At 38.4% G+C, this 27,803-nt stretch overlaps 1 protein-coding gene across 6 annotated transcripts in view; it reads right to left on the reverse strand.

The window, feature by feature from the left end:
• The window catches only part of ZFYVE9 (zinc finger FYVE-type containing 9), a 188,347-nt gene that overhangs the window by 154,650 nt on the left and 5,894 nt on the right, over positions 1-27,803 (reverse strand). The window contains exon 2 of one of the 6 annotated variants that reach the window (XM_082370181.1): positions 7,291-7,615. The exons of the other annotated variants lie outside the window; for them this stretch is intronic. The gene's annotated coding sequence lies outside the window, so the exon portion shown is untranslated. The remainder of the gene's footprint in view (positions 1-7,290; positions 7,616-27,803) is intronic. 6 annotated transcript variants of the gene reach the window in all.

Below are 27,803 nucleotides of genomic sequence, written 5' to 3' on the forward strand. Positions count from 1 at the left end.
GTATCTGACAAAATTCAACACCCATTCATAATAAAAATTCTCAGAAAAGTGGGTATAGAGGGAAAGTATCTCAACATAATAAAGGCCACAAATAACAAGTACATAGCTAATATCATACTCAATGCTGAAAAACTGAAAGCTTTTCCTTTAAGATCAGGAACAAGACGAAGATGTCCACTCTCACCACTTTTATTCAACACAGTATTGGAAAGCCTAGCCAGAGCAATCAGGCAATAAAAAGTAATGAAAGGCATCCAAATTGGAAAGGAAGAAGTAAAACTGTCACTATTTGCAGATGGCATGACATTATATATAGGAAACCCTAAAGACTTCACCAAAAACTGTACTGCATATTTGAAAGTTGTTAAGACAGCAGATCTTAAAAGTCCTTAATCAAAACGAAAACTTTTTTTCTAACTATACATGGTGATGGATGTTAACTAGACTAATGGTGGTGATCATTCGACACTAGTATATACAAATATCAAATAATTATGCTGTATACCTGAAACTAATAGAATGTTATATGTCAATAATACCTCAATTTAAAAAATTTAATCAAGTGATCCTTCAACTTGAAACTCTTCAATTGCTTTGCACTTAAAATAATATCAAAACTCCTTACTCTGACCTTGTAAGGTCCTGCAAAATTTAACCCCTGCCTAACTCTCCAGCTTCTTCTTTTGCCACTTTCCCTTCCATTTACTTCTCTCCATCCACAATGACATCTTCCCATTCCTCAAGAGTATCATGTTCTTTCCACCTCTGATTCTTTCTCGATGCTGTCCCCTCTCCTTGCATTGTTGTTTCCCACTCATTTCTTATGACTCTCTCCTCCTGGCTAATACATACTCACTCAGCCTTCAGGGGACTGAACTGAATTAAATTGATTAAATCTCAATTCCACAAAGAAGACCTCCTTTGACCTCTCAGACTAGGCTTCCTGCATAGTTCTCTTATAACCCTATAATTATTTTTGTAACATTGTGAAACATCAGCTATATGAGGATAGGTTCCATGACTATTTTGTTCACCAAAGAATTGACAGCATTTAACATAGCACGTAGCAGGCTGTAAATAAATATTTGTTCTATGAATATATGCTGCAATTTTGTCAATTGACAAATTAATAAATATAACTACAACATTTAACTTCTCCTCGTAAATGCTGTACAATTATTAGTCAATCCTCCCAGGCTTCATTGATGTTTATGATGACCTTCAATTTACCCATTAATAACTTTCTGATTTTTACTCTCTTGATTTCTCTAGCATTTCCATCAAGACTCCTTAAAAGAACTACTGTAAATTTTGCACTTCAACATCTAGCACACTCAAAATATGGTGGTAGAACACTCACAGGCTGAGAGCTTTTGCAACATGGTGTATGGTAAGGTTCAGTGGCCAACAGTGTGTAGTACTATCCGCCAAGCTAGAGCTCAATGACTGAGAGTGTATGTGAGCATCTAGAATGCAGACAAATACAAGAATATACTGAAATAGATTGTTTCATATATCCTTGAATGTCATTGTATTTGACAAAAACTTCCATAAAATAGTTAATAAATCATACTCTGTATGCCTATTTATTTGGGAGGGGAGAATAATAGTAATATTATTTATTGTTCACTTACTATGTACCAGACCTCATTCCAAGGGCTTTAGAGATATTAAATCCTTAATTCTCTTAAGAACCCTAAATAGTAGGTATAGAATTAAGTCCTCCAGAATGTACATATACAAGAAGGTAGAGATTTTGTCTTAATCCTCCTTGTTTTATCACTGGCATCCAGAATAGTGTCTGGCATACAGTAAGCACTCAAATATTTGTTGGATGAATAATCAGGAAATGGAGGCAAAAAGAAGGTAAGTAACTTGTACAAAGTCACACACAGTAGCAAAAGCAGGATTTGAACCCAGGCATTCTGGTTTCATATCTCAGACTCTTAACCTCTAGGTATGTATATGTTTGGAAACAACATTCCTCCTTCACTTCTACTCTTTGGCATTCAGAAGTACTTGCAGTATAAAAATGCTCCTATGAGCTATAAGTTGTCCTTACTCTTTTTGCTAATAAAAGAAAGAGAAAGAGAAACTCTAGTTTAATAACATCTGAACATTAGACTACAGTATGTCTGAATTTATTAATGCTCCCACTACAGATAACAGTACTGAGAAAAGAGCAGGGGAAGAGATATAGATCAACAGGTTACTATAATGGACTTTTAAAATATACACATGCCTACTGTTATAGTATGTTCATACATATGTTATTTAATGTAGCATTATAATCAATCAGCACTACAGAGCAGTGCTGTGTGAATAGATTTGCCACAGTCTTTTTAAATAGCTGAATAGCATTCCATTATTTGGATGTATTATCAACACAATTTAACTCTCATCCCTATCAACAAACATCTAGATTCTCTCCATATTTTTATACCTATACACAATATAATGAATATCCTTATACACATATCTTTACACTTTAATATACAATAAATCCCTAAAAGTGGAATTTAAGACAAAAGTATTATACATTTTAAATTTTAATAAATGTTGCCAAAATTTCAACCAAACATGCTATGCTTATTTCTATTTCCTCCAAGAGTATGTAAAATTTTTTTCTATAAGCTCTTGTCATTACTATTATCAATCTTTGCCAATCTTACAGGTAGTAAACGGGACCTGATATTCTAATTTGTATTTTTAATTAGGAGTAAAAGCTGAACATCTATTTATCTTTCATATGCCTACTGGCCTTTCTACAAATTGCCTATAAATATCCTTTATATATATATCATGTTTAGAATCTTCATTCCAGTTTAATGTTTGTTCTTTTTTTTTCTACATAGAAGTCATCCATTTTTGTGTAATCAAATTCATCAGTCTCCATTATGGCTTTTACGTTTCATATCATGCTTAGAAAAGCATTCCTCCTTCCAATAGTATAAAAATATTCACCCATGTTTTCTCTGCTATTTTCATGGTTATTTTTGTTTATTTTACTCTTTCATCATCTAGAATCTATTTTGGTAGGAAAAGTTCTGTAACTTGCTTTTCGCATTCAATAGTATATCCTAGATACCTTTCCAGATCAAATACTTCATTTATTTTAACTGTGCATATAGAATTCTGAAATATACCTATATCGTAGTTTTATTTAGTCATTTAATAATTATATAAGGCTATACATTAGTTATATTATTAGTTACTTTTAGCACTGATGAACATTTACATTTTCTCTTATTTTTCTACAAGTACCAAGAATGTGGCCATGTACAATAAATACATGCCTCCTTATATACATTTTTTTAAAGATACACATTAAGAAATAGAATTATTGAGTCATTAGTATGTGTTTCTTGATATCGATAAATTACCCTCCAAAAATGATGTGCCTAATACATTTTCTTTCTTTTTTAATTAATTAATTAATTTTAATTAATTTATTTATCTTTGGCTGCGTTGGGTCTTAGTTGCGGCACGTGGGATCTTTCGATGCGGCACATGGGCTTCTCTCTAGTTGTGGTGCATGGGCTCAGTAGTTGCAGTGCACAGGCTTAGTTGCCCCACAGCATGTGGGATCTTAGTTCCCCAACCAGGGATCGAACCTGCATCCTCTGCATTGGAAGGCGGATTCTTAACCACTGGACCACCAGGGAAGTCCCCTAAACATTTTCATTTTAAGAATCCATTCAACAAATATTTAAGTGCTTTCTTTGTGGTAGACACTTCTAGAGACTGAGCATTATGATAACCAATCCAGACAAAGGCACCGCTTTGGTGATTAAGAGTGCAGGCTCTAGAGACGGGTTGCCTGAGTTCAAATTTGGGCTCAATAAGTACTAGATGTCTGACCTTGGACAAGTTACGCTATCCTTGTACCTCAAGTACCTTATCAGTAAAACAATAATAATAGTACCTACCCTCACTAGGACTGTTGTAAAGACTGTTTTTGCCTGCCACAGAGAAAGTACTCAATAAAGTTTTCTTATCATTATTACTTAAATGTGCTCTTATCAACTTTTATTTTTGCCAATGAGAGAGGTAAAAACACTATTTCAATATTTAATTACCATTTCTCTCATTACTAAAAAGACTGACATATATTTTTTTCCTTTTTTATTTCCTATTCTGTGATCTCCTGTTCAAATACTTTGTCCATTTTTTTCTATTGTGATGTTTTGTACTTTTTTGAATGTGACTGCTAAACGTGATGCAAATATTTTCTAGCATGACACCTAAGTTCTGACCCATTAGCTATCAAGTTCTATTTGTGGCCAAGTCACAAGAATACCACTGACTACTATTTTGCTAAGAGAATTTCATATCCTGCTCTCTACTTTAAAAGGTTTCCAATTACTTAGACTTAGGGGAAGGAGGTAAGGAAATACTCTCCAGGTGATGGAAAAGTATAAGCTAAAGGCATAGGGATAGTTTCTATCTCATCCACTCTTGTCTCCTTAACACGTGGCACGGGGTCTGACATAATAAACTCTGGATGAACAAGTATTGTTTGAATGAATGCAAAATCTCCTTACAAGGTTACAAGCTCCTTGTGGGCAAGGATGGTGTCATACCCATGTTGGTATCACTCCCACAATGAGTAACAGTGCTTTTACACAGAGGAAGCACTCAAATGTTTTTACTGAATAGATTGCTATCTCTGTACTTGCACGAAGGTAGCTGAGGTAATCAATGTAAAATAAGCAATCCCTTCCTCATATAAAGATTACACTCTGATTTGTAGCTGCAGATAGCTCTGTATGGAGTCCCGTGTTGTTTGGGTCACTTCGTCTTAAATTCACTGTCTGTTTCAAGCCTTTGTTCTAGAAAAAAAATGTCCCTGGCAGTTATTGTGCCATGAGTCCATGCAGGTGCTGCTGAGACCATGTCTGTGCAATGTTTCTCATGTTTTAGTCTCTCTCCAAAGCATTCTTTCTCAATGTGTTATTTAGGAATAAATCCATTCCAGCACACTAGACACAGCTGTTTAGGCCTCCTGATTCCTCTTCCCACATGCCCTGCCTGGTAGAGCTCTGCTTTGCTAAGTACTGCTAGACTGGTTACTTTCCAGAATATCACTCTTGGTGATACAGGCCTGTAGTTTCATGTGAAATAGTGAAACTATGTGGCATAATGGAAGAAGTGCAGGATCCTTGGAGCCAGATGACCTGGGTTTGCACACTAACTCAGCCATTTACTAACTATATGACCTAAATATCCCTAAGTCTCAGTTTCCTTGTTTTCAAATGGGAATAACAGCACTGCTATCTAACACACCTGGGTCAGAAGGCTGCAATAAGAGTTATAAAATTAGATTAAAATGCAGAAATATTTTATAAAGTATTCTACAAATATATGTTACTACTATATGAAATAGGGCTCAAGGACTCAGTAAAAGGACTCCACCAGACAATTCACTTCATGAGAGCAAGGATCATGTCTGACTGGGTCATGGCTGCATCTCCAAAGCCTGGCATATTTGTTGAATGAAAGACTAAAAGAATGACAGAAAATGAAAAGAGCACTCACCAGTGACCTTCGTCAAAATAATAAATCTCTGAGTTTCAATCTGCTCATTGTAAAGTGAGAATAATACCACCCATGTCAAAAGATTGCTATGAGGATTAAAAAGAAATAATATCAATATAATATAATATAATGGATACTTCTCTATTTCCTTCTTCCTCCAAAGCCAGATATAGTTTAGGACTTAGTTGTATAAAAGGTAGATACTGTTAATAGTTTAATAATTGGTACTGACTCAAATTATTCTAGGGACAGTCAAGGAACATTACACTATCATCTGCCCTTTAATCTCAGTAAAAATTAATACTGTCTAGTCAGAAAGAGAAAGATAAATATCACATGAAATCACTCATATATGGAATCTAAAAAAAATGATATAAATGAACTTATTTACAAAACAGAAATAGACTCACAGAGGTAGAAAACAAATTTATGGTTACCAAAGGGGTAAGGGGGGAGGGATAAATTAGGAGTTTGGGATTAACAGATACACACTACTATATATAAAACAGATAAACAACAAGGACCTACTGTATAGCACAGGGAACTATATTCAATATCTTATAATAACCCATAATGGATAAGAATCTGAAAATATACATATACACACGTATATATGAAACTGAATCACTTTGCTGCACACCTAAAACTAACATAACGTTGTAAATCAACTATACTTTAATAAGAAGTTGTTTTGAAAAAAGAAGAAAAAAATCAGTACTGGCAAAGTCATTATTAAATACTTTATCTCTACCATGTTTAAACTGCTGCAGTTCACTGACTCACATACACATAAACCTTTAAAATGAACCACTGCCCTAGTGAAGTTAAGTCTTCTCAGAGACAAGTGCATCTTTATGTAACCTAGACAAAATAACTTACTACTAGTCAAAATCATTTAAGCATGAAAGCCATATCAAAACAAATTCTATCTATTGGTCACAGCACATAAAATGGAACAACGTTTTATTGAGATATAAATAGTGTTCACATACATAAGCATCCAATCCCTATTATGCATCAGAATTAAATCTAGAGCACCTAACAACAGAGCCCCAAAATATAGGAAGCATAAACTGACAGAACTGAAGTGAGAAATAGACAATTCAACAATAATAGCTGTATGCTTCACTACCCAACTTTCAATTATGGATAAAACAACTAGGGAGAAGATTAGCAAGGAAATAGAAAACGTGAACATTGTATGCCATCTAGACCTAACAGACATCTACAGAACACTCCATCCAACAACATAGGGATATACATTCTTCCCAAGTGCACATGATTAGGAGAGACCTTATGTTAAGCCATAAAACAAGCCTCAATACATTTAAAAGGATTGAAACCATACAAAGCATGTTTTCTTACCACAATGGAATGAAATTAGAAATCAATAACAGAAGGAAATTCAAAAATATGTGGAAATTAAACAACACACTAAATAAACAACATGTCAAATAATAAATCACAAGGAAAATTAGCTAATACTTTGATGAAATGAAAATACTCTAAGAATGCAAACACAACATACCAAAACTTATGGGACTCAGTGAAAGCAATGCTTACAGGAAGACCTAAAGCTATAAACACTTACAGTTTTTTAAAAAAGTAAAATTACATATAATAACTCTCTACCTTCAGAAACTAAAAACAAAGAGGAGCAAACTAAACCCAAAGCAAGCAGAAGGAAGGAAATATCAATAATAAAGATTATGAAACGAAGCATGACCCTGTGGGGCCCTCCAGGGTACAAACCTTTTCTGCGTCCCTCATTTCTTGTTTGTAGGAAATAGGTTTCATTCAGCCTCCTTGGCCTTCCCTGAGTTCCAAAGGGCAAATTCAAACAGCTGTGTATCAGGGAAGGGAGGGAACGCAGAAGGAGGAGGAGCTGCCAAGAAACAATAGTGCAGCTCTTGGGCAGGATCCTGGTTCCTCCTCAAGGAATATACATAACAAAGTCTTTGAGTTCTTCTGTAGGAACTAAAGCCCCCACCCAGGTAGAGGATGGTAACTTCAAGCTAAGCACAAGGTTCCTGGCACACCACTCTGTTACCTCACCACCAACTGATCAGAAGAAAGTCTGAAAAAAAAAAAAAAAAAAGAAGAAAGTCCGCACACAGTGGAAGATAATAGAGACTCTGACCCCCTCCCCAAATGATTCTCCCTTTAAAAACTTTCATGGTCGAGCAGGATCTTCAGAGTTGGTTTTGGAGTCCGCCTTTTCCCGATTGTCAGCCTCCTGAATAAAGCAGCCATACCTTTTCAAACCAATACCTTCCTCCTGAGTATTAACTTTTAAGCAGCAAGAAGCTGAACCTGAGTTCAGTAACAATTAGAATGGAAATAAAGTAGAAAAAAAATAGAGAAAAATCAATAAAACCAAAAGTTGGTTCTTTCAAAAGATGGCCAAAATTGACAAATCTTTAGCTAGACTGACCAAGAAAAAGAGAGAAGACTAAAGTTACTAAAATCAGAAATGAAAGTGGGGACATGACTACTGACCTTACAGAAATAAAAAGGATTGTAAGAGAATACTATGAACAATGTACACCAACAAATTAGACAATCTAGATGAAATGGAGAAATTCGTAGAAACAAACTACCAAAACTGACTCAAAAAGAAACAGAGACTCTGAACAGACCTATAAATTAGTTGATGAGACTGAATTATTAATTTCAAAACTTCCCACAAATTAAATTTTAAAACTTCCTACCCAAGGCCAGGGAGTTTCACCAATGACTTCTACCAAATATTTTAAAAGCAAATTAATACCAATCTTTCCCCAGAAGAGAACAACTCCCAATTCATTCTATGAGGTCAATATTATCCTAATACCAAATCAAAGACATCCCAAGAAAACTACAGACCAGGGCTTCCCTGGTGGCACAGTGGTTGAGAATCTGCCTGCCAATGCAGGGGACACGGGTTTGAGCGCTGGTCTGGGAGGATCCCACGTGCTGCAGAGCAGCTGGGCCCGTGAGCCACAACTGCTGAGCCTGCGCGTCTGGAGCCTGTGCTCCACAAGGGGAGAGGCCACGATGGGAGAGGCCCGCACACCGCGATAAGGAGTGGCCCCCGCTTGCTGCAACTGGAGAAAGCCCTCGCACAGAAACGAAGGCCCAACGCAGCCAAAAAATTAAAAAATAAATAAATAAATAAATAAATAAATAAATAAATAAATAAAGGAGTTCCTTTAGAAAAAGGGATTCTTATACCAAGATAGATAAATAGGCACACATGATTTTCGGAAGAATGCATGAAAAAATGAAGGAGACACAAAGACAGGGTGAGAGGGAAAATTATAAAGAAAAAAAACAAACTACAGACCAATATCCCTTATGAATATAGTACATGAAAAATCCTCAACCAAATACTAGCAAACCAAATCCAGCAACATATAAAAAGGATTATACACTATGAACAAGTGACATTTATTCCACTCGTTCACATTGGTTTAATATATAAAAATTGATCAATGTAATACACTATATTAATAAAAGGACAAAAATTACATTTTCTTCTCAATACACACATTTGACAAATAGAGTATTTGACAAAATCCAACACCCTTTCATGATGAAACTGAGCAGGAGCATGTGGGGCTCCTGGGCACAGAAGCCTTTCCATGTCCCCCATTCCTTGTTTGTAGGGCACAGACTCCAGCCTCCTTGACCTTCCCTGAGTTCCAAAGGGCAGATTCAAACAGTTGCTCATCAGGGAAGGGAGGGGATGCAGAGACAAGGGAGGAGCAGCCAAGACACAGTAGTGCTGCCTTGGGGCAGGGTCCTGGTTCTGCCTCAAGGGATACACACAACAATATCTTTAAGCTCTTCATAGAACTAAAACCCCTAACAAAAGGAAGATGTCAGGCATTCTTCATTCCAGAGAAGACCACCTGAGGCCAGATTAAAGGAACCAGAGAAACTCATCAAAAGATTACTGAGACCAGATTAAAGGAATGTAGCCCTTGCACACACCCTAATCTTATCAGAAACCCCACCTTTGAACTATTGCTATAAAACTCCTCACCAAATCCTCCCGGGTTGGGGGACACAGTTTTCGAGGGCAGGAGTCTGCCGTGTCCCACTTTGCCTGGCAAAGCAATAAAGCTATTCTTTTCTACTTCACCCAAAACTGTGTCTCTGAGATTCAATTCAGCACCAGTGCACAGAGGCCAAGTTTTCGGCATCAATGATAAAAACACCTAACAAACTAGGGACATAAGGGAACTTCCGCAACCTGATAAATGCCATCTATGACAAACCCTAAACCTAAATGCAAGAGCTAAAACTCTTAAAAGAAAACATAAAAGCAAATCTTTGTGGCCTTGGATTAAACAATGATTTCTTAAATATGACACCAAAAGAACAAGTAACAAAAGAAAATACTAGATTAAATCTTCAACAAAATTTAAAACTTTTGTGCCTCAAAGAATACCATCATGAAAGTGAAAAGACAGCCACAGAATGGGAGAAAATATTTGTAAATCATATCTGATAAGAGACTTATAGAATATATAAAGATATATAGGATGTGTGTGTGTGTGTGTATATATCTTTTTTTTTTTTTTTTTGGCCATGCCACATGGCATGCCCGATATTCCTGACCAGGGATCAAACCCATGCCCTCTGCACTGGGAGAGTGAAATCTTAACCACTGGACCATCAGGAAAGTCCCTACATATAGGATACATATTTTTTTTAATTCTTACAATCAAAAATAAGAAAGACAAATAACCCAGTTAAAAATAGGCAAAGAATTTGAAAAGACATTTCTCCAAAGTAGATATGCAAATAGACAACAAGCACATGAAAAGATGCTCAAGTCATTAGTCACTAGGGAAATGCAAATCAAAATGACAATGAGATTATCACTTCACAACGCCTAGGATGGCTAGAATCCAAAAGACAAAACAATAGCAAGTGTTAATGAGATGAAGAAATTGGAACCCTGATACACTGGACAGGAAAGTAAAGTGGTACAGCAGCTTTGTAAACCAGTTTGGCAGTTCCTCAAAAAGGTGAACATAGAGATAACCATATGACCCAACAATTTCACTCCTAGGTAAACACTCAAGAGAATATGCCTACATAAAAATTTATACACAACTGTTCATAGCAGCGCTGTGTACAATAATCAAAAAGTGTTAACAAGCCAAATGTCCATTAACTGATGAATGGATAAATAAAATGTGGTATATGCAATAAAGTATTATTCAGTAATAAAAAGAAATGAAGTATTGATACATGTTACAAACATGGATGAACCTTTAAAATATTTTGCTAAGTGAAAGAAGCCAGATGCCACTTATATGAAATATCCAGAATAGAGAAATCCATAGAGACAAAAAACAGATTAGTGGTTACCAGGGACCGAGGAAGGGTGATGAAAGGAAACAGGGAATGGGTGCTAATCAGAAAGGAGTTTCTATGGGGGTGATGAAATTGCTCTAAAACTAGATAGTGGTGATAGTTGTACAACTCTCACCACTGAATTGTATACTTTAAATAGGTGAATTTTATGGTATGTGCATTATAACTCAATAAAGTTATTTTTTTAAATAAAACTAGAAATAACTATTATTTCTAATCTGCCTGATCTTAACATGCATGCTCGGCCATGTCCATCAATTGTACATTGTACAATTGTACTCGGCCACTGTAATGAATCTTCAATTATAAAATGGGAAAATTAACAACCAGTACTCTCACAACAAATTCATTTTAAGGGCTACAAAACTATTTTTGTACAAAACTACAAATCTATTATTTTTTTTCTTCAAATCTATTATTTTTAATCAAATCATATTCTTCAAAACATTCATCAAATGCCAACTATGATAAATGCTGAAGAAACTAAGCAATTTTATTTTTAACAAAGGATTTTGAAGTGTTTAGCAAAGCTCTATATTAAAACTTCTAACTCAATAAATAGTATATTTTATTTGTTTGATTTATCAGGGACTAATATGAATTGTCTAACAAAGCTAAGCAAAGGAATTTTAGACATTCCTGAACATTTCCCAGCTTGTAATTTCATGAAAAGTACCTACACTAAGCACTGACAATTTTGTCAAAATAAGGCTCTCCATGTGAATTTACAATCTTTTAGCATAGTGTGACATTATAAAAGTTGTTTAACTTCTTTTTACCTGTTTTTTAATTCCTCCTAAATGGGGATAATAAAATTATCTGCCCTAACCCTTTACTTGATTGCTATGAAAATCAAAAGAGAAAGCACTCTGTAAGGTACAATTATTACCTCCTAAATGAAAAGGCTGGACAAGTAGATGATTAAAATATCAAACACTTCTTAGGAAGAGGATAAATCTGGGAATGGGCATGTGGTGCTGTACTAGAGGGACAGACCTAAAAGGTTCTACTCCCCAAAACAAAAAATAGTATATCAATGGATTTACAAAGCTTTTTATCAATTCTTTTATACTGAACATTAGTAACTTTTTAAATCTAAAGGATCATTATCAGTCATAATCCTCCTAGACAGCAAAGAAAGAATTTTGGTTTTGAGCAGGACAAAAATAAATAAATAAATAAATCTGAAAAAGCTGACTTCAAAATTATTTTCCTTAAAGCTTTGAAAGTAGTTAAGCCACAAAAATGTCATGTTGACCTGTTTAATATTACTTTTAAAATACTACAAAAAAATATTTGAGCAAAAGTAACACTTTCTCCAACACCACCCTAAGCAATCTAAAATAAGAAACCCTAGGGAGGCATCCACACTTGTCATTAAAGAAACACCAAAAGGACAACCAGAAACATGAAATAATCTAATTTAAAGTTGCCAGCTAGAAAGGTATAGTCCCAAGGATAAAAACTGTATTAAGTTACCTAACAGTTGCATGAGTTTATAAAACTCCATGATGTCCTGTCTACAGCCCCATCCACCCCTACTTTAACTGTCTTTTAAAAATTATTTTTATAAAAGGAAAAGCTCTGACAAGCTTGTATTAAAGACAAAGCTGAAAGAATAACAGAAGAGGGAAAGCACCTAACAATAAAGGAATTCTAAAAGTATGTTCACAATTTTCAAAAACTTAAACACATTTTCTGGCTAATCTTCACAATAAAAGACAACTCATAACTGGTAAGGAAGACACTGGTTTACATCAATTATATCTTTGAAACATCCAGTATTATAAATATGGAGGCTGAGGGCAGACAACTCAACAAATACATGTGATTATGAAGCTTCAAGCGGGTGGCAGGCAGGGAGACTACTACTACTACACCTAAACACTGAAAATAAAGCTCATAAATTCAAAGACTGCTGAAACTTATCCAGAGTGAGAGTGGTACCTCTGCAGGTTTAGGACATTTCCTTGCCTTGGACACTGGCAAATTCATGCATGAACAGAAGGAAAGTCTACCTTTTTGTCCAGTCTATGAATTCATCCAAGCATATATCTACTCAAGAACATATTTAGGAATTCCCTGGCAGTCCAGTGGTTAGGGCTCCGTGCTTTCGGCGCCAAGGCCCCAGGTTTGATTCCTGGTCAGAGAACTAAGATTCCACAAGCTGCGTGGCATAGCCCCTGAAAAAAAAGAATATATTTACCGATCACCTACTATATATGCTCAAGAGCTATTCTAAGAGCTCTGAAAATAAGAAATTTCCAGCCCAATGTGGGGAGGGGCTGACAATACAATATAATCCATGACAGATGGGTATACAGAGACACAGCATTTAGTTCAGCTGACAGAAAGTAGGAAAGATCAAAAGAGATATTTGAGGTGAATGTGGAATCTGAGGCATGAGTCTCCTGCATAAGTCATTCTTTTTAAAGTACGCATGTTGACTTGTCCAGGCTGGTCTTTTGTTGTTGTTATTTTTTAAAGTCACATGTGTAATTAGAAAATCTTAAAAATTGGAAGTATTTTATCTAAACAAGCATATGTGTAACAAAAGACTGGTCCTGAAAAAGGAAATTCAAGTACACAAGCTTCTTAATTTAATTAATTTTAGATAAAATTAATAACTTAAAAGACTTAAATAACTTAAAAGTACTAACCTAGATCTCAATTCACTCATCTGTCCAATGAAGGAACTAGCCTAGAAAATCTCTAACTACTCTCTGACTTCTAAAATTGACTTTGAGTGTTCTATTTGTTGGTGGTTGCTACTCTAATAAATTTTAACAAAAATATATCCTAAACATTCATAATTAGTCTAGCTAACTGTAGATTAATTTATCTCCCAATACACACATCAATTAATTCTGAAACCAGTCTACATCCCAACAAGCACTGAGTGTCTATGCCCTCTGTCTTTTCAACTTCTTCCTCTAATGGTCTATAAATATCTTCAGATATCTTTTAATAACAGGAATCTTTTAATCTTTTAATAGCAAGCATTAAAACCTTTCCTTCAACTCTACATTCCCCTCTAGTTACTGCCTTTTCACCTTCCCTTCACAGTCAAGTGCTTTTTTAAAAAAATTTACTGATCCACTCTCTCTTCAAGCCACTGAAACTGCTCTAAATGCTTTCTAATTGCCAAGCCCAATATACACTTTAAAGCCTCATCTTAGCCTATCCAGAGGAACCAACACAGCTGAACACTCCTTTTTAAAACTCTTCTTCTGGGGCTTCCCTGGTGGCGCAGTGGTTAAGAATCCGCCTGCCAATGCAGGGGACACGGGTTCAATCCCTGGTCCGGGAAGATCCCACATGCCACAGAGCAACTAAGCCCATGCACCACAACTACTGAAGCCCCCTGTGGGCCTAGAGCCCATGCTCCGCAACAAGAGAAGCCAACCCAGGGAGAAGCCACCCCAGTGAGAAGCCCGTGCACCGCAACTAGAGAAAGCCCGTGCGCAGCAAAAATACCCAACGCAGCCAAAAATAAAATTAATTAATTAAAAAAAACACCTCTCTTTCCTTTCTCCTACAAAACTTGATAGTACTTTCTATGGATTTTCCTTCTCTGTCTCCTTCTGTGGGCTTTCCCCCTGTGTGTCTAGTAAGTATGATTTTTATCCAGTTATGTTCTCAGACCTCTTCTGTCTTCACTCTACTTGTTCTCACTGGATGGTTTCATCCACTTTTGTGGCTTTAACTACTCCCTAAAACCTATTATACCTCCTGCATCCAGAAGTAAAGGTTTCACCATACATTCAATAATCCCAGGCCAGACACCTAGGAACCATTCTCCTCATCAACTATGTCCAAACAATCCTAACATTTCTAAGTCTTAAATACCTCCTGCATCCAACCTTTTTTCTTTATCTCAGATGTTATTACCCTAATTCATACTACCATCTCTGGCTTAGATTTCAATAGTTTCCCAAGTGGTATACCTGTATCCATTCTGGTCCTCCTCCAACCCATCTGCTATACTGACACCAAAATAATTGTTCTAAAAGCTCAATGACCAATTGGTCTACCATTTTTAACTCTTCACTGGTTTCCCCATGCCCTACTTAAAATAAAAAAAATCTAACTCTTTTAAATAGTATATGAAGCTTTTCATCATCTGGCTCCATGCCTAGGTCTCTACCTCCACTCCTGTCCTCACTTAAAACTGCCATACCACACTATTTGCAGTTCCCCAAATAAAACGTTGTTTCACATATCTCCACATGTTTGTGCCCAAGGTTTCCTTTGCTTAAACTGTCCCTCTCTTTTTTATCCTCCTGGCAAACTCCTACTAATTTTTCAATATTGAACACAAGCATCACCGTTTCAGTAAAGCCATGGTGGAACTGATCGTCCTCGCTGAACCTGGCGCATTTAATTATTTACATATTTGCCTTCCCAACTAGCCCTTTAATTCTTTGATAGCAAGGATGTCTTATTCCTCTTTCTATCTTCAACACTTAAGCACAGTCTTGCCAGAGTAAATGTGTCAATAACTGTTGTTAAATGAGCAAATAAATGAATGAATGTAAAGCACTTCACTGGGCACTACTAAGAAATATAATTTTCCTTTCTCAAAAAACTTATGAATATGTCGTGGAGAATTGGGAAGACATATACTCATGAAAAGTTAGGTAAAAATGCAAAATACAAGTCAGAAATCAGAAAAATTACATGACAAATGTAAAAGCGGGAATTCCCTGGCGGTCCAGTGGTTAGGACTCTGTGCTTTCACTACTGCGTTCAATCCCTGGTTGGGGAACTAAGATCCTGCAAGCTGCACAGCAAAAAAAAAAAGGAAAGAAAGAAACTTCAAAAAAGAATGTAAAAGACGTACAAATATTAATATATTATAAAAACTTAGAGGAAACAGAAATCATTACAGCTTAGAATAATCTGAAAAGTCTTCATGGAAAAGCATTGAACTGAGTATTAAAAGAGACGTGAAATTTGGGAGATTTGGCAAAAAAAGAGGAAAGAAGTATTTTTTAAAAAATATTCTTGGGCTTCCCTGGTGGCGCAGTGGTTGAGAATCTGCCTGCCAATGCAGGGGACACGGGTTTGAGCCCTGGTCTGGGAAGATCCCACATGCCGCGGAGCAACTAGGCCCATGAGCCACAACTACTGAGACTGCGCGTCTGGAGCCTGTGCTCCGCAACAAGAGAGGCCGCGACAGTGAGAGGCCCGCGCACCCCGATGAAGAGTGGCCCCGCTTGCTGCAACTAGAGAAAGCCCTCCACAGAAATGAAGACCCAACACAGCCAAAAATAAATAAATAAATAAATAAATTTATTAAAAAAAAAATCTTTTTAAACAATATACATAGATATAGACACACATATATATAAGAGCTTGCTATAGACTGAGATCAAAATGAGAACAAGAGGAGAGGGAGCTAGGATACAAAGACTTCATAAGAGCAAGATTTTCGGTCAAATCTCATTACAACAAATATAATTACAATCAAAATCTACGTATAATTCATATTTATATGATATAAATATTCATTTAACCAACATTTGGGCACCTGCTATGTTCTTGGCACAAGTCTAAGCACTGGGGATAAAGCTGCAAGTAAATAGGCAAAACCTTGGCCCTTGTGGAGCTTACATTCTAATGGGTGGAAATGGAGAATAAACAACATAAACATGTAAAATACTTATATGGTAAACTAGATGATACATGTTAAGGAGAAAAATTTAAGAAGAAAAGGAAAGATTGGGGGTTACAGTTTTATACATAGAGAAAGTCTCACTGAGAAAATGAATTTTTGTCAAGACCTAAATGTCAGGAAGCAACTCTACAAATATCTAGGGGAAAAGAGTTCCAAGAAGAGGGAAGAGGAAGGACAAAGAGAAGATTAAGTGAGTGGAAGAGTAGTAGGTGAGGTTTATGCACGAATCAGATGAAGGCTGACCAACTGCCAATTATTTCCAATAAAAATCAATAAAATAAAATTTCAGTATACTAAAAGAATCCTGATAACCCATCTAGGATTTGCTATTCAGGAATCTAATATGTAACACAAGCTTAATTTGTTTCTATTTTCAAATTCCACTTATGAGAGATTTTAATAGTCCCCTTAAATAAGAACTATACTAAATGAAAGCAGTCCCATCTCACTCTTAAAGCAGCCCCAAATTTCACAGAAACCACTGTATGATATGGTGACAAAATGCAAATACTACAATACAACTAAACTTCTACTTGCTTTCATTTCACGAGTCTGCTAAAAATATTTCACCAATCCTAAATTTATTTACCTTTTCCCAAAGGAGCTAGAGAAACAAGGATTTTTGTTGCTAGAATCTCACAGGATTTAAATGTCAAAAGATCAACTGCTGCACTTTTTTAAGAGATTTGTTCAGAGTTAAGTATGGAGTGCAAACCTTAAAACTATTTTTTTTTTAAATCATCAGGGTAGAGTTAATAGGTATGAGCAAGCAGTAAAGCATTCGGATTAAAAACAAGGAAGGGGGGCTTCCCTGGTGGCGCAGTGGTTGAGAATCTGCCTGCCAATGCAGGGGACACGGGTTCGAGCCCTGGTCTGGGAAGATCCCACATGCCGCGGAGCAACTGGGCCCGTGAGCCACAGTTACTGAGCTTGCGCGTCTGGAGCCTGTGCTCCGCAACAAGAGAGGCCGCGATAGTGAGAGGCCTGCGCACCGCGATGAAGAGTAGCCCCCGCTTGCCACAACTAGAGAAAGCCCTCGCACAGAAACGAAGACCCAACACAGCCATAAATAAATAAATTTAAAAAAAAAAAAAAAAACAAGGAAGGGTGCAGACTAAGCAATATCAAAACATTTTTAATGATTAAGTCAGTTAAACACTCAATAGAGCTTATCTAACCAGGCTGTTATGAAAGTTTAAAAACAAGCTAGGTAATCTTATAAAGTAAAGTTCAGGCTGCTTGAAAGCATCCAAGCACAAAATGGAATGAGTTTAGACTACTCTAAGTGGTTGTTAAAGTGTGGTCCACAGACTCGAGGAGATCCCCAAGATTTTCCAGGAAGTATATGAGGTCAAAACTATTTTCATACATATATTGAGTCATTATGTTGTACACCTGAAATTGTTATATCTGAATTACATCTCAATTAAAAAAACACTTTTTCATAATAACACTAAGATATAACAGCTTAGTATGCTTTTTTCACTGTATTGACATTTGTACTGATGGACATATTTGCACAGTGCAAAAGCAGTGGTGTGTAGAACTGTCTGCACTTTAGCACGAATCAAGGCGGCAACACCAAATTTTATTAGTAGTCATATTCTTCACTGCCATGCACTCTCAGTTTTAAAAAAATGCCAGTTTCACTTCATCGATGAAGCAATAAAAATTATTAATTTTGTTAAACCTGAACTCTTGAGTAAATGTCTTTTTAATGATCTGTGTGAAAAAATGGGAAGTACAAATAAGGCACTTCTGCTGCATGCCAAAGTGTGACGGTTGTCTTAAGAAGGCATTTGCACAATCATTGGATATGCAAACTCAACTAGCCACTTTTTCCATGGAACGTACTTAAAAGAAAAGAGGGAATTAAAAAGAGCATGAATAGCACAAGAAGATTCAACGAGGATATAGGTTAAATACAAGATATGCTTCCAACCCTCCAATAATTGATAGCATAGCCTAGAAGTCAGCTGGCAGCCTCCAGCTATAGTCTCTTCAGGATCCCTAGCTCTCAAGCTGAGACTACTACTCTCTTCCTGGGCAGCTGATCATATCACGGCACTAAGGCCTGGCCATTTCTGTCAAATACAGGACCCTCTAAATGAAGAATTTTTGCTCTGGAGCCCTCATTGAGTCTGAGACTCTGTCAGATCTGAATCACACTCTGAGGCTCTCCCTGCCAATTCTGTTTCCTCTCCTTTCCTTTCATAGGAATCCTCCCCCTCCCCCTTATAACTCTTGTATTCCTAACTCTGTCTTGACATCGGCTTCCAGAAGAACTCAAATTGGCACAGGGGGTACCAGAAATGGACTGAGAAAGCAGAAAGTAAGAATGGGGTTTGGAAACTAGATCACTTACTGTCCCACCGGCAATAGGATCTCATCCTGGGTGGTATGTGAGGCACAGACAGCCCCGGGCAACAAGATGGTAGCCCAAATGCTAAAACCTTCTTGGGAAAAGTGCTAAAACTTTCTTGGGATAATGCTTCCAAAGAGGAACACGCGGGCTTCCCTGGTGGCGCAGTGGTTAAGAATCCGCCTGCCAATGCAGGGGACACGGGTTCGAGCCCTGGTCCGGGAAGATCCCACATGTCGTGGAGCAACTAAGCCCGTTCGCCACAACTACTGAGTCTGCGCTCTAGAGCTCACAAGCCACAGCTACTGAAGCCCGCACGCTTAGAGCCCGTGCTCTGCAACAAGAGAAGCCACAGCAATGAGAAGCCCATGCACCGCAACGAAGAGTAGCCCCCCGCTCGCTGCAACTAGAGAAAGCCCATGCGCAGCAACAAAGACTCAACTCAGCCAATAATTAATTAATTAATTAATTAATTAATTAATTAAAAAAAAAAACGAAGCGGAACATGCCGTGTGGTGTAATGACTGTGATGTCTGAAAAGTGTAAGGGGAACAATACAAATAAGAACAATGGAATGGCTGGCTGTTAGTTGTACAGACTCCCTAGAAAGGGCAGCTAACAATTGGAAACTAAGTGTGAAAGCCAGAGGGCTCTCGGGTAGCTCACAAACAAGTCCTTATCACTTACAGTGAAAGAGCAGAAAAAGATAGTTAAAGGCAGAAATGCTTCAAAGATGGCTGAATGCTCAGTCAGGGCAGGTTTGTTATACTAAGGTCAGGGTCCTGGTTTGGAAAACATGGAAGCCTGATAGATGGGGTAGGGACAACTAAGATGGTTGCCCCCAAAGATTTTGATTCTCCAGACTCCTCTGCACTCCCAGCGTCTGCAGAGATGATGTTGGCACTTCCCGCTGTGCAGGAATACACTTCAGAGGTCTCTCACCTGCAAGGCAACAAGAGCTCCCCTCAAGATCTGCCCCCCACCTCCACTCCTGGTTCCATGATAATAATTAATGTTAATCCTGTTAAGGACATCTTGGGCCTGATAAAAGAGAGGAAAGAGACAACACCCCAAAGTTGCTGCAAGAATTAGCCAGCATATACCAGCCGGATCAGTGAGGATACCCACAGTGCTGGATTTTGAGAGTACTTAATCAAGGAGGCCAAAACATTACTGAATAAGGTAAAGTTTGGTTGGGAGGTGGAAGGCCACTGTCTCAGAATATGGGGATTACCACTGTGACAAGGACTTACGGTTTTGTAACTCACTGCTAGGGTGACTTCCAGAAGCCTGGAAAAAACAGCCCACACTGAATGAAGTTGAAATGCCTAAATTACTATGGCAGAGAATGGATAATGGGATTAAAGGCCCAGGAAAGGGGGAATGCTGGAGTGGATATATTATGTGAGGTCAGAAGACCCACCAGACAATTATGTTCCATAAGAGGGCCGATTAGACACACCACACACCAAGGCCATCAGGAATACACTGGTGAGACAGACCTTAGCATCACTAAGAATTTAAGTGGTGGCTCTCCTCTATAGTAGAGGCTGTCACAGAAATTGGTTCACTGATGATGGCAATGATGGGGCTCTGAAGCAACAGCAGCCAGGTGGTAGCACTTAAAACCGGAAGCTAGGGACTTCCCTGGTGGTGCAGTAGTTAAGAATCTGCCTGCCAATGCAGGGGACATGGGTTCAATCCCTGGTCCGGGAAGATCCCACATGCCGCGGAGCAACTAAGCCCGTGCGCCACAACTACTGAGCCTGCGCTCTAGAGCCCACGAGCCACAACTACTAAGCCCGTGTGCCACAACTACTGAAGCCCGCGTGCCTGGAGCCCATGCTCTGCAACAAGAGAAGCCACCGCAATGAGAAGCCCGTGCACTGCAACGAAGAGTAGCCCCCGCTCTCAGCAACTAGAGAAAGACTGCACGCAGCAATGAAGACCCAATGCAGCCAAAAATAAAGTAAATAAGTTTATTACAAAAAAACAAAATAACAGAAGCTAATGGACCACACTAGCATCATGACTTGCAAGGTGGGAGACAGCCAATAAAGCTTGACCCACTGGGAGCCGGGGAGGGAGCTAACAGAACTTGGTGTCATTAGAGCAAAATAGACAGGCAATCAACAACAGTGCTGCTTATTAATATATACACAATCAAAGCAAGGCAAGAACAGATAAGCACAAGACTGAGAGTAGTTGCCTCAATAAAAAGCTACTATCCCTTGCCTAATTCCTGGACCTGAGCCAGTTTTCAGATCCAGACTGATGGACTTAAAGAGATGGATGGGTCCCCAGGAGTAAGGACCCTGCAACAAATTTTTTATATATATATATATATTTCCCCAAAGGGACGTATGACTATTTACTCAGGTAACTATATAGGTATAGTGGGGAAAGGAAAATACCCAGACATCTGAAGAACTACTGGTCACAGAGGCTGAGTTAATGTTGATATCCAGAAACGTGGAACATAATTATGGCCCAGTTACAGGGGAAGGAATATAGGAACTAAGTAAGAAATAGAGTTCTGGCCAAAGTCTAGCTTATGGTAGGTCCACAGTCCACTGACCTACCCAGCACTTATTTTCCCAGGCCCTGAATACATAATCAGGATTGGCATACTTAGCAATTGAAAGGCCAAATGAGACCTAAAAATGTCTCCCCACTCCTTGGCCAAAACAGTAAATCAAAAAAATATCGTGTCGGGGGTGGAGGTAAGAGGAATGGCAGAGATTAGCGCCACCCTTAAGGATCTCAAAGATGTGGGGGTAGTGGTCCCTTTCATATGTTTGTTTAATCCACTAGTCTGTCCTCTGTAGAAACCAGCTGGATCCTAGAGAATGACTGAAGACTACCACAGTTCAACCAAGTAGCAGCCATGACCATAGCTACCATGCTGGATGTAATATGTTTGCTACAGCAGATATATATAGCCTCAGGTACATGGCATGCAGCCATTGATTTGGCAAATGAGTTCTTTTCTATCCCAATCAGAAATAGTTCCTTTCACATGGAGTAAACAACAGTATACACTCAGTTTTGCCTCAGGGCTATATTAATTGTCCTACTCTGTCATAAGATAGTCTGAAGAGATCTGAACTCAGAATAGCACACTAATCTAGTAAATCAATGACATCATGTTGATCGTGCAAGATGATCAAGAGATGGCTAGCATGCTGAAGGATATATGTGCTCCAAAGGATGGGAGAAAAACTATGAATATTCAGGGATCTGCCATTTCAGTGAAGTTTTAGGAATCCAGTGGTTAAGGTTATGCCAACACACTCCCTCCAAAGCAAAAGACAAACTGCTGCATCTTGCATCCTTAGTATTATCCTTACTATTAAAAAAAAAAAAAAAAAAAAGGGAAGCACAAGGTCTGCTAGGTTTCTTCAGATTCTAGAGTCAACACATTCTATACACTGCTGTGGCCCATGTACTGAGTAATATGAAAGGCTGCCAGCTTTGAGTGGAGTAAACAACTCTGCAGTAGGTCCAGGTTGTAGTGCAAGCAGTTCCTATGCTATTGGAGGTATAAATGGTGGGGAAAGACACAGTACAGACTTTATAGCAAGCCCAAGTGGGAGAATTACAATGCAGGCAGGCCCCTGGAGTTCTGTAGAAAAGTCATGCTATTAGAAAAACAACTCCTGCTGTGCTACTGGGCTCTGGAAGAGACAGAACGCTTGACCATTGGGCACCATATGTCCAGAACTGCCCATAATGAACTGGGCTCAACAGGACTCTCCAAGTCATAAACTCAAGTGAGCTCAGTAACAATCCATTATGAGATGGAAATAGTACATCAAAAATCAAACCCAAGCAGAACCAAAGGGCACAAGTAAGCTACGTAAGTAGGCAGTCAAGACTTCCCTGACACCACAGTTGTGCCAGCACCCTTCCTCAGCTCACATCTATAGCTGTTTGGAGGATCCTATACAACAAGTTAAGGAGGACATAAAAGCCAAAGCTTGGCTTATAAATAGGTCAGCTCAGTATGTGAATGCAAGCTGAAAAAAAACAACAGGTTCATTACAGCCACACTTAGGGGTGACCGTGACAGTGGAAAGGGAAAGTCTCCCTAAGATGGAGCTTCAAGTGATGTACTTTGTGTAGAAAGAAATGTGGCCTGAGATGAGAATATATACAGACTCATGGGCAATGGCAAATGGACTGAGTACCTACCTGGTTAGGGGTCTTTAAGGGAAAAGACTGTACAGTGGATGCAAGAAGATATGAGTGGAGGCAAATGAATGAACATATAGGAGCGAGCATAAAGTGTGAAAATCTTTTTCACGTGTTAATGCCCATCAGAAAGCATCCAATGCAGAAGAGACAATGAACAACCAAATAGACAAAGTAACTCAGACAGCTGACATTAGCCACCCAGAACTGGCATGATGGGAACATGAACAGAGAAGCCACTGTAACAGAAATGAAGATGGAAGCAGAGAAGGAGGCATGGATGCCCACTTACCAAGGCCCAAACAAGCTACTGTCAACTCTGAACATCCAACCAATGAACGACACTGAGCCCCCAATACAGCACTATGCCTCAAGCTGACCAACTGGCTAGGGGATATGGGGATATACGTATACATATAGCTGCTTTTCTTTGTTATACAGCAGAAACTAACACAACATTGTAAAGCAATTATACTCCAATAAAGATGTTTAAAAAAAAAAAAGTTAAAGGTTCTAGGCACACTTTTGCCAGGAGACATATCAAGGATCATAATGAACTATATAAATTACAGCTGCAGCCTGGGAATTTGGGACTCTGTATCCCACGACCAGGAGACAAGAAGTAGAATCACCACAATGAGGCTAATTAAACCTCATCCTCAGGTGAAGTAGGGCTGCTGTTACATAATGGGATCAAGGAGTATATCTGGAATTCAGATGATCCATTTGGGTACCACTTGATACTCCCCTGCCCAATTGTGACTGTGAACAGACAAATGCAACCACTCCAGCCTGAGAAGAGCATGGTTCTCAGACCCCTCAGAAATGAGGGCTGGGGCTTCCCTGGTGGCGCAATGGTTAAGAATCCGCCTGCCAATGCAGGGGACATGGGTTCGAGCCCTGGTCCGGGAAAATCCCACATGCCGTGGAGCAACTAAGCCCGGACACCACAATTACTGAGCCTGTGCTCTAGAGCCCGTCTGACACAACTACTGAAGCCCGCGTGCCTAGAGCCCATGCTCCGCAGCAAGAGAAGCCACCACAATGAGAAGCCCGTCACCACAGCAAAGAGTAGCCCCCCGCTCACAGCAACTAGAGAAAGCCCACATGCAGCAACAAAGACCCAACGGAGCCAAAAATAAAATTTTAAATAAAAAATGAGGGTTGGGTCATACCACTAGACAAACCACCAAGAACTTCAGAAATGACAGCTAATGGCAAGAATTCAGACTGGATAGTGGAGGAGACAAAGAGAACCACTGTGACCTGGAGACCAGCTACAGAGATGGAGGCTGAAGCCTGTCTCACTATCCTACTTTTAACTTTCCCATTAGGAAGAGAGGTCCATGGAAATGGAGGAGCTGCTCTCAGAAAATGTTTAGAGACACAGATCCACACAGCGTAAGAAAGGGACTGTGGCAATCACTTGGATCTCCCTTCAAAAAAGAACCTGCATTCAGGTGCAAGGAATACAGTTAGCTAGTAGCCTCCAGCTGCAGCATATAAGACTTCATCTCAGCTTTCCAGGGGAGTCCACACTCTCCTTGGGCAGCTCCTAGCCAGTGACTAAACACAGTGGATTTTCTAGAACCTGGCCATTTCTTCCTAATGCAGGACTCCTCTAACAGGCAGTTTTTTGCTCTGGAGCTTCTTATTGGGTTGTCCAAAATTTTTTTTCCAGATCTGCATCACAGACTGAGGTTCTCCTTGGTCAGTTCAGCTTCTCCCTTTCCCTTCACAGGCATTCTATTACCTACCCCGCATAAAAATCCCTTGCACTAGTAACTCCAACTCAATGCTTCCCAGGGGGGACTTCCCTGGTGGCACAGTGGTTGAGAATCTGCCTGCCAATGCAAGGGAGCCAGGTTCAGAGCCCTGGTCCGGGAAGATCCCACATGGCGCGGAGCAACTAAGCCCACACGCCACAACTACTGAAGTCCGCGCGGCTAGAGCCCACGCTCCGCAACAAGAGAGGACACCGCAATGAGAAGCCCGTGCACTGCAACGAGGAGTGGCCCCCACTCGCCGCAAGTAGAGAAAGCCCTCGCGCAGCAACGAAGACCAAACACAGCCAAAAAAAAAATATCAATGCTTCCCAGAGGACCAAACCAACACACTTTGTAATTAACTCTTTATATGGATCATCTCATTTAGTCCACTGAAGTACTACTGTTATTCCCTTTTTACAGATGAGGAAACTGAGGCACAGAGATATTAATTAACTTGCCCAAGATCACAAGGCAAAAGCAGTGAAACTAAAATTTGAACCCAGGCAGTCTAACTCCAAAGTCTGAGCTTTTAATTACTATGCCAGGGAAGACAAGATATTATCTTGTCAGCTTCAGATATTAAAATGAGAGTATTTATTCTGTATAATTTTAGAGACGAAAACAACAAAAGGATAGATGTTAAAGAAAAGCAGATCTTTGGTTAAATACAAAAGAAATTTTCTAATAATCAATAGTAACTGACAACAGAATGAAGTCCTTCAGGAAGTAATCAGGGCTGATCACCGGAGGGTTCAAATAGCCATGGATATTGTGAGGGTAAGGCTTTATAAAACAGATAAAAGTTGACCTAGATCAGTAAAAGCTGTACTACTAACTATTATGTGGATAAAAAGGGTTCCACGGCCAATTAGTCTGGGTAATATACTGCTAAATAAAGTGAAACAAATTTCTTTACTTTTACTCCTCAGTTTTAAAATACTAATGTGCAGTTACAAATCTCTACCTGAGGGATCTGGTATGCTAAAAAAACCCAAATGTATTGTATTTGACTAAAGAACACTTCCTTGCTCCTGGTTGAGGATGATTTCTTTGCCAAGTCAAGATTCACTGATCCAAGGACTGCAGAAAAAGCTAACAAGGAAAAGTATGACAATTTTCTAGCTGGGTAACAATTTTCCAACCAGTCAAAACATCACTTGATTACCTACACGTCAATATTAGCATCTCTAATACCTCCATGGTGGGTAGGCTATATAAAAGTTTTGTCACTAAAATGCATTTTATCCTTTTTGAATGCAAAACATGCCCTCCTTTGCTTTCTCAACAAATTCTCTTAAGATCTACAACAATGGGTCCACATTTTAATTACTGAATTCTCACTTTATGAGCAATATGAAAGCTTTAATTATTTCAAGTGTGCTACTGGTGATCTGGTTATTTTCATATAACACAGCTCTATATGCATTTTTCACAAACATAAAAACACATCACAAGAAAGGGCAGAAGAAAGGGAATAACAGGTAGAGAGGGAAAAGGCCTCAGTCACAAACTATTCATCCAGCTAATTTCCAGAGTTTTTGTGTTTTTATTCAGAAATATATTCTCTTTATTCATTACAGGGAAAACTTTTATGTAAATTACAATCCCTTGGTCTTGATTCTCCTATCTTCCTTAGCCACTACCCACAGCCCACTGCCCCCCCACGCTGTTACTTCATTAATGACATTTAGTCACCATTGCCTAGAGCTGTCCACATGCCATCTATCTTTTCATTAAGCTCTTCTTTAGAAATATTGAATAGAATATTAAATGTGGAAAGGGCCTTAACATCTAGCCCACCACTCATTTTCAGATCAGAAAAATGAGGTCCAGAGATCAGTTAGTATACTTATCTAATAATCACAAAGCAGGCATTTATCTACTTCAAAAATAAGTATATGAAAGCGGAAATTCCCCAAATACATGCACATACACATCATTTTTTAATATAACTTGCTACATGCCAATAGCATACTTCAAAGGCAAATCAACTAAAGTTGTGCTCTTCTAATTTGAATACTTCCTAAAGCACTATGGAAAATCTTATAATAAAACAAATACAGAACACATGGGGAAGTTCACATGATGAAAAAGAGTGTGGAGTTTGTTGTCAGAGTTATATGGTTTGAATCATGGATATGGACTTAGGAAAGTCAATAAAACTCTCCAAGCTTCAGTTCCTTCAGCTGTAAAACATCCATGATACCATGGGTATTATAGGATCATTTTAAGAATTATAAATAACAGACATGAAACACCCACCAGAAAGATAGCACACCGTTGACAAAACTTTTACATTACACAAATAAGTAATAAAAGGCAAAAGAAATCAAGGAAAATGTTGTAAACCTGGAATCTTGGGAGGACTGGATAATGGGGCATGCAGCTACATTTTACATTTTACTTCCCATTTTAGCCACACACATTTTATAAAACGCCCAGGCAAGCTAGAGGTTTATTATAGGCATAATATGATACAACACTCATTGGCCAATGAATAGTAGACCCCATGGATTAGGTTGGAACCAGACCATGAAGGGCTGTGCCAGAATAAAGAATCTTAATCTTGTTTTTTAACCATTGAGCAGAAATTTCCAAGAGTGACCTCACAACAATCTCAAAAATAATTTACTTTAGCTACTAATTTTTTAAAACAACAAAAACAAAAAACTTTGGCAGCTATTACATCACCAGAATTACAAAAAGGTCTAGATGATGTATTCTGAAGTTTTAAATTTTTTCTCAAACTGGCAGTGTTTTACTTCAATTACTTTTTAGAGGTTGTTTCTCTCATTCAATTGAAAATGAAAAATGGAGATTAAAAATTACATAAACCCTGACGGAATATTTTCACAAAATTTTGATACCACTCATCCTTTATTTTAATAAA

The sequence above is a fragment of the Balaenoptera borealis genome (assembly GCF_965194805.1).
Source record: "Balaenoptera borealis genome assembly, chromosome: 1".
Lineage (NCBI taxonomy): Eukaryota > Metazoa > Chordata > Mammalia > Artiodactyla > Balaenopteridae > Balaenoptera > Balaenoptera borealis.